This window comes from Balaenoptera physalus (assembly GCF_965194825.1).
Source record: "Balaenoptera physalus genome assembly, chromosome: 12".
Taxonomy (NCBI): Eukaryota; Metazoa; Chordata; class Mammalia; order Artiodactyla; family Balaenopteridae; genus Balaenoptera; species Balaenoptera physalus.
This window is the reverse complement of record NC_138897.1, coordinates 96,951,927-96,965,686: the sequence shown is the minus strand read 5'-3', so window position 1 is coordinate 96,965,686 and position 13,760 is coordinate 96,951,927. Positions and strand designations below refer to the sequence as shown.

The window sequence follows — 13,760 nt, the reverse complement described above, 5'->3', positions numbered from 1 at the left end:
ATTTAGTCAAAGCGTTTTTTTCCTTTTCCTTATCTATTATTGGTTTTCTACCTCAGTTCCCATGAGAGCACTTTTTAATTTCCAAGCAAAAGCGTATAGTTGTGCATTATTATTTCTATGGTTCTAGTTTATCTGGTTCACAGTTATTAAAGGATTCACAAAATATGTTTATTGTTTTTTTTTGTAGAGTTCTGGAAAGTTGATCGTTACAAAGCTTGGCACCAAGAAACCCAAGACAGGCTTAAAAGATTGGAACAAGCCTGTGAAAGTAATGCGAGTGGAAAAACAGTTCAATCAGGCATGTACCTTGAACCTTTAAAGCAAAACCTAATAAGTATGTTTCAAATGGAAAACATTTGCAATATTCATTAGATTTGCTTACTCAGAGTGGAAATTATGGAAGGAAGAAACCTGGTAAGTTTAATGGGTATGAAAAATCATTCCTCTATACCAAACATGAAAAAATTTGTTTTGGATTAAAATACTGTGAATGTAATGAATGTGGGAAAGTCAACAGCAAGAAGTCACGGCTCGTCGTCCACTGGAGAACACACAGGGGAGAAACCCTTTAAGTGCAGTGAGTGCGGCGAAGCCTTTTCACAGAAGTCACACCTTGCTACGCACCAGACCATTCACATGGGAGAACAACTTTATGGATGTGAGTGTGGGAAGGCCTTCTCTCAGAAGTCGCACCTCATTACACATCGGAGGGCTCACACTGGAGAGAAGCCCTATGGATGTGGTGAATGCGAGAAAGCTTTCTCCCAGAAGTCACACCTCGTGATCCATCAGCGAGCTCACATAGAACAGAAACCGTAGAAGTATAGCAAATGTGAGAGACTTTTACGAAAAGTTCAATAATCATGACAGCAGGGGAAGAAGCATATTGCTTCAGACGTATATTTATAGGACTTGTATTCCCAAGTACGGCTAAATAATATGATTTTATATTTTTTCATAGCATATATGAAATTAATATAACTGTGAACATGATATATGTTCTGTTCATAGCATGGCGTCTGTCAAGAGTTCTGCATAGACTATCACTTACCTTGCACTACAACAATAGAATATAAACTGGATCAAATGATTGACTTACTATTTAACAAAGAGGTTAAATGACCAAGTACTTTCTGGTACATGTAACTGAGTCTGAGAACTCTCACCATGCTGTGTCTTCAGTCATCGAAGCTGGGATTTTTAAATAAAGTCTCCTGCTTCCTCTGAGTCACCAGTTCATGTACGGAACTCAGTGTGGAGGCCAGAGTACAGGCTAACATGGGACTGGGTGAGCAAAAGCTCTGAAATGTGCTGCTCCTCATCCTGAAAATGGAGGTGGACCCACAAAGCATACCCTCCTGCTATTTTTAGCATAAGTTCATTTGCACACTGATTACATACAATAGAGCCAAGGCGCTATCTGTAGTTTAGGTTAGTATGGTAAGACGTTGCATTATACTGTTCTCTGTGCCAATCCTTTAATGTTTCCCTAAAGTGCTTTTCAAATAATTAGAAGAAGACACACACTTTATTTTTAAAGGGTCATGTAGCTTTGTAAGGTTACATTCAGAGACTTTCACCAGGAGAGTTAGGAATTTTGACATTTTGATTCAGAGATCTCATATAGATGAAGCTTTTAGAATCAAGTTGTTATTGTTTGTTAAAAAAAAAAACAACTTTGTGCTTATTTGATTATTAAGTGTACAAGAAAACCTTGCAATGTGCAAGATATTATCTTTTAAATGTGCCAACCTTTAATTAAGTTAAATTTTTTAAGAACATGTCTCGAAAATACCAAAAGCCTTCCTTAAATGTTGGTGAAATTTAAACATTTGCACCATTCCCTAAATATGTGATTTTCTTGTGTTGCCAACACAAGAAACTTGTCTTTGTTGAAACCACCTATTATGCGAGTTATGCCTGCCTTTGTTTAGAGTTCTTAGTAATTTCTGTCCTTGATATTGCTTGGCAATGTCAAAATCCTTTCTTGAATGACTGTGACATTCAGAATTACAGAAGACGGTTTTCATTAGAGAAGGGAGATGCACACACAGTGGTCTTAGATTGTATATCCAAGAGCAAATGTTATTTGCATATGTGGTTGTGTTCAAGACTAAATTAGGGTCTCGGTTAGCAAAGCATTGCTGTGGGGGATGAATTTAACCCTGAATTTCTTTTTTTTTTTTAACATCTTTATTGAAGTATAATTGCTTTACAATGGTGCGTTAGTTTATGCTGTATAACAAAGTGAATCAGTTATATATATACATATATCCCCATATCTCTTCCCTCTTGCGTCTCCCTCCCTCCCACCCTCCCTATCCCACCCCTCTGGGTGGTCACAAAGCACGAGCTGATCTCCCTGTGCTATGCGGCTGCTTCCCACTAGCTATCTATTTTACGTTTGGTAGTGTATATATGTCCATGCCACTCTCTCTACTTTGTCCCTGCTTACCCTTCCCCCTCCCCGTATCCTCAAGTCCATTCTCTAGTAGGTCTGTGTCTTTATTCCCGTCTTACCCCCAGGTTCTTCATGACCACTTTTTTTTTTTTTTTTTTTTAGATTCCATATATATATGTTAGCATACGGTATTTGTTTTTCTCTTTCTGACTTACTTCACTCTGTATGACAGACTCTAGGTCCATCCACCTCACTACAAATAACTCAATTTCGTTTCTTTTTATGGCTGAGTAATAGTCCATTGTATATATGTACCACATCTTCTTTATCCATTCATCTGTTGATGGACATTTAGGTTGCTTCCATGTCCTGGCTATTGTAAATAGAGCTGCAATGAACATTGTGGTACATGACTCTTTTTGAATTATGGTTTTCTCAGGGTTTATGCCCAGTAGTGGGATTGCTGTGACCCTGAATTTCTTATGCAGCCCATATGGGGAGGTCTCCACTGTTCTGAAAATGGCATATACAGAGACAAGCGTAGCTGCTATGCATACTTTTGTTATGTTTCAACAAGTTTTCCTTGCCTATTTTTTGTTTTGATATGGAGCATTGGTGAGGCTCTGTTTTATAATTTAGTTCATAGATCATAGATCATGAGAAAAAACATCACATTGTCTAGAGATCCTTGACTTGGAATGTGAACATGATTCGTGGAACGTCACTTTTGCTCTTGGGGGGAAAGGGTGAGAGTGTCATTGTATGATTCGTTGATTCATGATAGGCAGAAGGACAGTATTATTATCTCAGTGTCACATATGTGTATCAGAGAAGGGCGAGAAGAATGGATGTGGAACAACAAGTGGATGGACGGTGCTGACCCTGGGCCCACTTGGCCTCAGACCCGTTCCTCGTTCTACGCCCACCTATTCTGCCCCCAGGGCAGGGGAAGTCGGCCTCACAGGATGTATCTCCTGTATCAGGTGCTTCTAGATGAGTTTGATTAGCAGAAGGTACTGGTGGGTGCTAGATTAGTAAAAAGCAGGATATTTCTTCCCATCTGCCCCTCAGGTGAAGTCTCAGCAACGGCTGTGTCTCCTCTGTAGCTCCGGCTCTTCCTAAGTAGCCGACCATGGCTACAGCGTCCACTGGATGACCCTGGGCTCTGGACTCATCCCTCCAGCCTAGTCATGGTAATGAATTCCGGCTTCTGCTAACATCTGGGATGCCTCAGTGCCCTCTTTAGCTTCTCATCCCTCCTATCACCTCTGTAACCATGTTAAATTCCCTGTTTTACTTAGAGTACTTTTTAATTTTCAAGATTGGACCCTGTGTAGTACAGCTATGGGAGAAACAGTCTAGATTGGTTGCTGGTTCAGGGCATGTAGCATGTCCCAACAGACAGCATTCCAATCTTACCGAGTATGCAAGTTCCTAGCAGAATTATTTGTAATAGCCAAACACTCTAAACAATTCAGACCAGCTGGTGAGGGACTTCCCTGGTGGCGCAGTGGTTAAGAACCCGCTTGCCAATGCAGGGGACATGGGTTCGAGCCCTGGTCTGGGAAGATCTCACATGCCGCAGAGCAGCTAAGCCCATGCGCCACAACTACTGAGCCTGCGCTCTAGAGCCCGTGCTCTAGAGCCTGCGAGCCACAACTACTGAGCCCTCGTGCCACAACTACTGAAGCCTGTGTGCCTAGAGCCTGTGCTCCATGACAAGAGAAGCCACCACAATGAAAAGTGCACCGCAACGAAGAGTAGCCCCCGCTCACCACAACTAGAGAAAGCCCATGTGCAGCAACAAAGACCCAACGGAGCCATAAATAAATAAATATATTTATTTTTAAAAACTTTTTTCTTTTTTAAAAATGACCTTAATAATAATAAAAAAAAAACAGCTGGTGAAAGGATAAAGGATATGTGATATATCCATACAATAAAATACTTTTAAGCAATAAAAAGGTGCTACAACATAGTTGCAGCAAGAAAGGAACCAGACTCAAAGCACTAGATATTCTATTTATATCAAGCTGCCCAGAAAAGGCAAGTCAAAAGCAATTCAGGTTGGTGATTGCCTTAAGCTGCGGTGGAAGCAGGAACTGACTGCAAATGGGAGGGGGGGTATCTTTTGGGGGCGATTAAAATACTGGATTTTGGTGATGGGTGCATAACTCCAATTTACTGAAAGTCATTGACTTGAACACTTATAATGGGTGAACTCTAGGGTATATTAATTATACCTCAGTAAAGCTGTTTAAAAGTAGATAGAGCTAAAGGGAAAAATAGAAGAATACACAATCATAATTGGAGATTTTAACTCCTTTCTCTTGGTAATTAACAGAACAAGTGCACACACACACACACCACCAACAGAAGGAGATAAAGTATTTGGGCAATTTTATTGATGAACCTGACCTAATTGACGCTTATAGACCTCTACGCATAAAGTCTGCAGAATGTACATTCTTTTCAAGTGCACATGGAACGGTCACCAATATAGACCTTACGTGAAACCATAAATCAGATCTTCATAGATGGAAATCATAGGATATGTTCTCTAATAACAAAAGAAAAAAAATAATAAGTCATCTAGTAAATGCCCAAATATTTGAAAATTAGGCAATATATTTCTAAATAACACAAAATAAGGAGGAAATCAAAAGAGAATAAGAAAATAGTTTGAACTAACTGATAAGGAAAGCAACACATCAGACTTCAAGAGATGCAGCTGATGCTTTGCCTAAAAGGGAAATTTGTAGCTTCAAATACTTGTATTAGAAAAGAAGAAAGTCTTTTTTTAAATAAATTTATTTATACTTATTTTTGGCTGCATTGGGTCTTTGTTGATGCATGCGGGCTTTCTCTAGTTGTGGCGAGCAGGGGCTACTCTTCGTTGTGGTGCGTGGGCTTCTCATTGCAGTGGCTTCTCCTGTTGCAGAGCATGGGCTTTAGGCATGCGGGCTTCAGTAGTTGTGGCTCGTGGGCTCTAGAGTGCAGGCTCAGTAGTTGTGGTGCATGGGCTTAGTTGCTCTGCAGCATGTGGGACCTTCCTGGACCAGGGCTCGAACCCGTGTTCCCTGCATTGGCAGGTGGATTCTTAACCACTGCACCACCAGGGAAGTCCCAGAAGAAAGTCTAATATCAATGATTTAAGCCTCTACCTAACAGAGTTTGAAAAGGAGCAAATTATGCAAATTAAATCAGAGTATAAGGTAGTAAATAATAAAGATAAAAGTGGAAATCAATAAAATAGAAAACGAAAAAATAGAGAAAATTAGCAAAAATATAATTGGTTTTTTGAAAATATAAAATGGATAAACCCCAGCTAGACCAATCAAGAGAACAGAAAACTCAAATTACTCATGGCAGGGATGAAAGAAGAGTGGTCTTTACAGATCCTTTAGATATTAAAAGGAAAACAGGAGAATGTTACAAACAGATTTATGGTAATACGTTTTACAACTTAGATGAGTTGGACGAATGTTTGAAAAACATCATAGGGCTCTGTATCTATTACATATATTAAATTTACCTCACCACAAGGAAAAACTCACTGGTAGGAATCTATGAAATAATTTATTAAAACAGTACCAATCCTACACAAACTCAGAAGATAAAGGAGTAAGAAACCTCCCAACTCATTTTGTAAGGCCAGCATAGCTCATATAAAACCTAACAAGGATATTATAAGAAAGGAAAATGACAGGCCAATTCAATAGATGCAAAAATCCTAAACAAAATATTAACATCATAATTAGTAAATATTAGCAATATGTAAAAATGGTAAATACATCATGACCAAGAAGCATTTATCCCAGGAATGCAAATTTTAATGAATACTTGAGGAGCAATCAGTGTAATTCACATTAACAAAGGAGAAAAATTATCTCAGTATATGCAAAAAATTTTTGACAAATTCAAATGGGAACATTTTGAGGGACTGGGGAAAAGTTTATCTCTTGATTGGGGTGTTAGAGATAGGTGTATATTTATCATAGCTCATTAAACTATACAACATGCATTTTATTGTGTGTAAGTTGTGCCTCAGTGACAGACCTACAGCCCCAACACAACTCACTCTCTTACTGGATTGAAGTGCACAGTCCCTATACTATTTCCCTGAAATAGGAAAGGAGTAATCCTCTCTGATCTAAGATAGTATCATCTGGAGGGCCTCTACATTTCTTATTTATACAACAGTTAACATAAAAGATAGCTAGTTGTGCAAAAAAATCAGGAAAATGTAACTGATGACTAAAAGAAAAAATGGTCAATAGAAACAGACCTACAGAAGATTCAGATATTGGACTTGGTAGATGAGGACCTTGAAGTAAGTATGATAAGTAGAAGATAGAGGAAAAAGTAGACATAATGAATGGAAAGATATAGAATTGTAACAAACTGTATTAAAAATGGGTATTCTGGGGCTTCCCTGGTGGTGCAGTGGTTAAGAATCCACCTGCCAATGCAGGAGACATGGGTTCGAGCCCTAGTCCGGGAAGATCCCACATGCCACGGAGCAACTAAGCCCGCAAGCCACAACTACTGAGCCTGCGTGCCACAACTACTGAAGCCCATGCACCTAGATCCTGTGCTCCACAACAAGAGAAGCCACCACAATGAGAAGCCTGCGCACTGCAACAAAGAGTAGGCCCCGCTCGCCACAAATAGAGAAAGCCCACGCGCAGCAACGAAGACCCAACGCAGCCAAAAATAAATTTAAAAAAAAATTTTTTTAAATGGGTATTCTAAAACTAAAAATACAGTGAGATTATGAATTCACTGAATGGAGTTGACAGCAGAAGAGACATATTAGAAGATAGGATTAATGGATTTGAAGTCAGCCCAATTGAAAAATCTGTTAAGAAAATTAAAAAGAAGCCAAGAGTGGGAGAAAATATTCACAAATCACATATCTAAGAAAGAATTTATATCCAAAATACGTAAAGAACTCTCAAAACTTAAAAATAGGGACACAACAACTCAATTTTTAAATGGGTAAAATAGTTGAACACTTCAAAGAGAATAAATAGATGTTAAATAAGCACATGAAAATATGATCAACATCATTAATTATTAGGGAATTAATACCACAGTGAGATATCACGACACACCTGTTAGGTTAACAACGAACAAATTTAAAAGGAACTGACACTGTTAAGCACGGGTGTGGATGTGGAACCACTGGAGCGCATACATCGCTGGTGGGAATGCAAGACAATGCAATCTGGAAAGCAATTTGGCAGTTCTTTAAAGTTACATGTACATTTACCATATTGCCAATTTATGCCCAAGAGAAAGGAAAACATTTTCACATAAAAACTTGCATTGCAATGTTCATAGCAGGTTTTACATATTCACCAAGGACTGGATACAACCCACATGCCCAGCTGGAGGGTGGATAAATGTACAGTAACAAATAGATCAATGCACTGTAGCACCCACAGTGGAATGCTGCTCAGCACCACAGGGGACCAGGCTATGGAACCACGTGGCCGCACAGCTTGGTCTCACGCCTTATGCTGGGTGAGAGAGGCCAGACTCAAACGCTGCCTGCTATGTGATCGATTCCACTTACACAGCATCCTGGGAATGGCGTTGATTATACAGAGGGAGAACAGATCAGTCATAACCAGGGTTTGGAGGTGAGGAAGGAATGGGTGACTTCAGAGGGGTAGCGGGAAAGAATTTGGGGAGGATGATGGCAGCATTTGTGTCTTGATTGTGATGGTTACGTGACTATGCATTTGTCAATACACTCAGCACTTAACATCAACAATAGTGGATTTTCCATATGCATATTTAAGATAAATAAAAGTAAACTTTAAAAGTCTGCCTGGTCATTTTTATAGTCTCTTTTTGCTTACTTACTTTTGTGATTCCCTAATTTATTTATTTAAACATTTCATCTAATCCTTTTATAGTCTGTATCTGATCATTCTAGTATCTGATGTATTTTGGGCCTGAGTCTGTTGCTTATCATTTGGGTGATTGTCTCCCTCATAATGGCTTCGTTTCCATGTGGGTTTGGTGATCTTTGTTTGTGAACTGTCAATAATATGTGTTTAATTTTAAGCTGGAGGAATCCTGACTGAATGAATTTGGGGAACATTTTCTTCCAGAGACAACTTGCATTTGATTCTGCTGAAGTCCAGGGGGAGCTACCTACTACCTGGGACCCTTCTTGCCCCCTTCTGGAATCCTGGTTTATTGTGTGAATCTAAGGTTCAGCAATTTTAGTACTGGCTCAAGGCCCAGTGTTCTGGTTTTAAAACTGATTTCATTTATATTGAGGGAAAATGCTTTTTCCAATTGCTTAAAGTTTACCCGACTCCAAGATCTGAGAAGAGCACGCCACCAAACTTACAAGACCCCCTTTCCTATAAGGCACTTTATTAACATTATTTTCACTTGAGAAATAAAATATTGCCTGCCATATCAGTAAATAAATGATGTCATAGTCAATAGCGATTGCAGCCCTCCAAAGGTGAGCTGGTGAGCCCTGAGGGAACTCAGGAAGGAAGCAAAGAATACCTGCCATCTAGCAGCCATCAGACTACAGCCACTCCCACTGGTGAGCCCTGAGGAACTAAGAGTCCACATGCCGCAACTAAAGATCCCTCATGCCAAAATAAATAAAACAAATAATAAATAAGTATACTTTTTTCATTTTTAAAAAAAGGACATCTTTAGTTTAAAACAAAGAAAAACTGGTTTGGGAAGCCTTATTTGTGGTCTTTGCTTCCCCTCCGTAGGTCTTACAAACGCTAATAAAAACATTAGAATAATTAATGTTACCAGGAAAAAAAAACCTGTAAGAAAAGTCTAGATACTTTTTCCAGCAAGATAGAAATTTTAAAAAGGACTTCTCTCAAATGAATAAAGAAATCTTTAGATGGTTATTTAAAATGGGATAAATAAAACAGACATTTATGTGATTAAAACACAATGTTTTGATATTACACTACCTAAGGTTAAATGGGCAGCCCTACTGGTCCTCAACATTAAAAGCCAAACAAGTCCACGCTACTTACCCCAGTTTAAATATGTATATAAATATATATATTTAAAGGGCTGACGAAAAAAACATTTACACTGAGCCCGTGCTCCGCGACAAAGAGAGGCCACCACAATGAGAAGCCCACGCACTGCAACGAAGAGAAGCCCCTGCTCGCCGCAATTAGAGAAAGCCCGCGTGCAGCAACGAAGACCCAACACAGCCAAAAAAAAAAAAAAAAAAAAGTTAAGTGATGGAAGTTTATTGAATAGCTAGGTCATTCACAAAAAAAATAAGATACTAAGACATCAGTTACTAAACAGAGAAAGTAAAGGTATTTAGGACTATTAATGAATATGTTTGGTGCTACACTGAGATGTTCTCTATAAGAAAACAAATGTTTTTGGAAATTATCACTGATATTTATGTTCACCAATCTACAGAATCCTAATGTAAAAGTTCATAATTGCTTATTTCTTAGTTTTCACTAGAATTTAAGGTTTTTAAGAGTTGAGGATTCTAATTTAAATATGTAATTAAAACTAATAGAGGCTGCTTCTGGTTTCCAGACAGTCTGCTCCCCTTCTCTCTCTCGGGAGTGTACTTTCACTTCGCTTAATAAAACACTTGCTGCTTAAAACTTCTATATGTCTCTCGATTGAATGCTTTCCTTTGGGAGGACAAGCACTGAGGAATTGCTGTTCCGCCCATAACATTTTGGTGCCGTGACTCAGATTGCTGCCAAGATACAGAGAAGCCCTTCTGCTCAAGCTACTTATGGTTTACAGTTTGGTGATTTACACCTGCGGGTAAAATTAAAACGCTTTCTCTGCTCTCTGCCTGGTCCCTCCAGAACCTGGAGACCCTTGAGTCCTGAACGGCCTCATCCGATGGGCAACTGACCATCCATCCTCCAGATTCACCCTGAGGATGTATCCTAAAGAATTGGGCTAAGTTTGATCCCCAAACCTTGGGGAAGAAGCCATTAATTTTCTTTTGCAACACGGCATGTCCACAATACAAGCTAGGAGGGGGAGAAATTTGGCCTGAAAATGGGAGTTTAAACTACAATACCATTCCCCAGCTTGACCTTTTTTGTCCAAAGTTGGGCAAGTGGAGCGAGGTCCCTTATGTCCAAGTCTTCTTTGCCTTCAGGGAAAACCCCGAACTTTACAGGACTTGCTGGGTAGACTCTGCTGACTTGGCAATGCTTAATTTGCTCACCAAACCTCCCTCCCCCTCTCCTGGTGATACTAAGCCTTAGCCGACAATAAGCCCTGTCCGTTGGAGCCCTCTTCTGGGGAAAAGAAGGAGCCTCTTACACAAACGGCCTCTTCCTCATTGTACCCAGCGCTGGATGCCCCCGCCCTGAAACTTTGGCCCCTTACCTGGGGCCCCATAACTCAAAACTTTGCCCACTTCAGGAGGTAATAGGGCCCTCTGAATTTCCCATAAGGATCAAAGTTCCTTTTTCTATGCAGGGTCTCAGTCAGATAAAACAAGATCTAGGAAAGTTTTCAGATGACCCTGAAAAAAATCTAGATAAGTTTAGGCATCTAACTAAGACCTTTGAGTTAACTTGGAGGGATGTTTATATCATCCTTGCTGGGACACTCTCTCAGTCAGAAAGAACAACCAAATATGAAGCCACCGCTCAGCTGGGAGACGGCTACCACATGACAAACCCCCAACAATTTCCCAGGGGAACTGTGGCCGGCCGTTCCCCAGACGGAACCCAATTGGGACTATAATACTTCAGCAGGGCTGGCAGCCAGGGACCACTCCCTCTTCTGCCTGGTTGAGGGAAAGAAACAATGTAAACTAAAATCTGTTCATTATGGGCAAGGACGACAGGAAAATCCCACTGCCTTCTATGAGTGGCTGAGGGAAGTCTTTATAAAACGCTTAGACCCAGACTCAGAGGCAGGGAAACTGGTTTTAAATGACCGTTGCATCACTCAAGCTGCCCCAGACATAAGGAGGAAAATACAAACGGTGGCCCTAGGACCTAGCACTCCTGTCTCGGAGCTCCTTAGGGCTGCCTCCTCTGTCTTCTACAACCAGGAGAGAGAGGAGGAGAGGGGAAAAGAGAAAGAAAAACGCAAGGCTAAGAGGCAGGCCCAACTAGTGGCAGCATTACAGGTCCAACAGCCAACTCCTGGTTGGCCCCGGGAGGCTTCCCCCTCACCACCACCCCAACTCCCCCGGCAATTGTCATCGCTGTGGGAAACCAGGACACTGGAAGACAAACTGCCTGGAGACAATAAGCCGCCTATCAAGACCTGGCATTGCTAGCTGGATCCATCACACCAGGGTCAAGCCATGGGTTGCACCTGCTGAGGAGAAGCCCTCCAAGGACCCTCCAGACAGCTACACTTGTAAGCCCCTAGAGAACTTGAGGCTCCTCTTTAAAAAACAAGCAGGTAAGTAGCTCCTCTTAAAACCCTCTGAACACAACATAGGTGGGCTCCAGTACTGGGTTGCTGCCTGATAATAGGACTTCTCATATTTGTAGTTTGACTTCTCTGTCTTCCTCAAGAATTGACCCCAAGTTGTCATTTTTAACTTTTGCCTTGCTTCTCAGTTCCTGTCCAGTCCTGAGTTCACTGATACAAACCCCTACCAGGGGGTTCTCAAGCAGGCACAGCACTTCCTTGTGGCAACCAATTCTACATATTCCAGTTATTGTTGGCTATGCCTTGACAAATCTGTTGGGGCAAGTGGATCCGCCTATCTGACAACACCTTGGGGATGGGCTTTAACCTCAGCCAACTTAGACTATGTTGTACACAAGTGCCCTTCTGTCCAGATCCCCGAGGCTGTTTACCAATACTTGCTCCAATCACAAAACCAGCCTCAAGGATAGAGCCTCCCAAGAGTTTCACTAAAAACAAAACAAAACAAAAAAAACATGGTTTTGGCTGTCCTGGCTCCTTCCTTTTCTGGGGCCCCATGCTTCCATCTTCCTTTTGCTCCTGTTCCGGCCTTGCCTACTAAACTTCCTAACTAAATTCGTCTCCTCTTGCCTTCAGGCAATGAAATTTCAGGTGGTCCTCAGCCAAGGATATCAGCTCACCAACACTCAAGAGATGACTTCATTCTACATGGGACCTTTGGATCAACCCCCCAGGACAAGTGGACAGAGACCTGACAGTCAGCAAGAGGAGGGACCCTAAACCCCTCTACAACCCTCTTCAGTAGGAAGCATTTCAGTATACAGTAGGAAAGTAGAATGCATGTTTTCAGTAAAGAAGGTATGAGGAATGGAATTACACTTTATTGGGGGAAAAGAAAGAAAGTATGTCTTAGAGCTGGTTGGTTTTGGATGGAAAAATAAGGGATGAACATAAATAAAATAAAGATCAATAGTGTACTATTACATGTAAAGAATTAAAATATTTCATCATGAATATTACTAATAATTAAAATTATATGGGAATAATAAATTTATTACATTCTGTTGGATGCACAAATTATAAAAAAATGATTCATAGGTTGTTTCATTGTAATTCACAGCCACATTAGTATTTTCATGTATACAGTAGGAACATTCAAAGTTGTTTGTCATATGATACTTCTGCATTTGTTAGAAATCATAATGTAGCACTAGACTCCTGAAAGCCATCAGTAAGATAGCTTTAAAAATCAGTCCTCACAATAAGGATGGAAAGAGTCTCACATTTACAGATTTCTAGAGAGTAAAATCATTCACCAGTTTTTGGTAATTGTTTTAATCTGTGTCCTTTGGGAAGAGAGGTTAGGAAGGCATCTTTTAATAACCCACAGGTAGTTATCATGTTTATAATTAAGTGCATGAAAATATTTCAGAGCTATCCACTGAATTTCACGACATTTTGTTTGGTCATTATATATATTTTTTAATTTATATATTTATTTTATTTTTGGCTGCGTTGGGTCTTCGTTGCTGTGCGTGGGCTTTCTCTAGTTGTGGTGAGCAAGGGCTGCTCTTCGTTGCAGTGCGCAGGCTTCTCATTACAGTGGCTTCTCTTGTTGCGGAGCACGGGCTCTAGGAGTGCAGGCTTCAGTAGTTGTGGCACGTGGGCTCAGTAGTTGTGGCACATGGGCTTAGTTGCTCCGCAGCATATGGGACCTTCCCGGCCCAGGGCTCGAACCTGTGTCCCCTGCATTGGCAGGCAGATTCTTTTTTTTTTTTTTTAATTTTATTTATTTATTTTATTTATTTATTTATGGCTGTGTTGGGTCTTCGTTTCTGTGCGAGGGCTTTCTCTAGTTGCGGCAAGCGGGGGCCACTCTTCATCGCGGTGCACGGGCCTCTCACTATCGCGGCCTCTCTTGTTGCGGAGCACAGGCTCCAGACGCGCAGGCTCAGTGGATGTG

At 40.7% G+C, this 13,760-nt stretch overlaps 1 long non-coding RNA gene across 3 annotated transcripts in view; it reads left to right on the top strand.

The window, feature by feature from the left end:
* The window catches only part of LOC309639870, a 29,467-nt gene that overhangs the window by 15,507 nt on the left and 200 nt on the right, over window positions 1–13,760 (top strand). Inside the window, exons 4-5 of one of the 3 annotated variants that reach the window (XR_014251902.1) lie at window positions 188–11,824; window positions 12,434–13,729. This is a non-coding gene — a long non-coding RNA (uncharacterized lncRNA). Of the gene's footprint in view, window positions 1–187; window positions 13,730–13,760 lie in introns of those variants that run through there. The other 2 variants (XR_014251903.1, XR_014251901.1) reach the window with 2 other exon arrangements.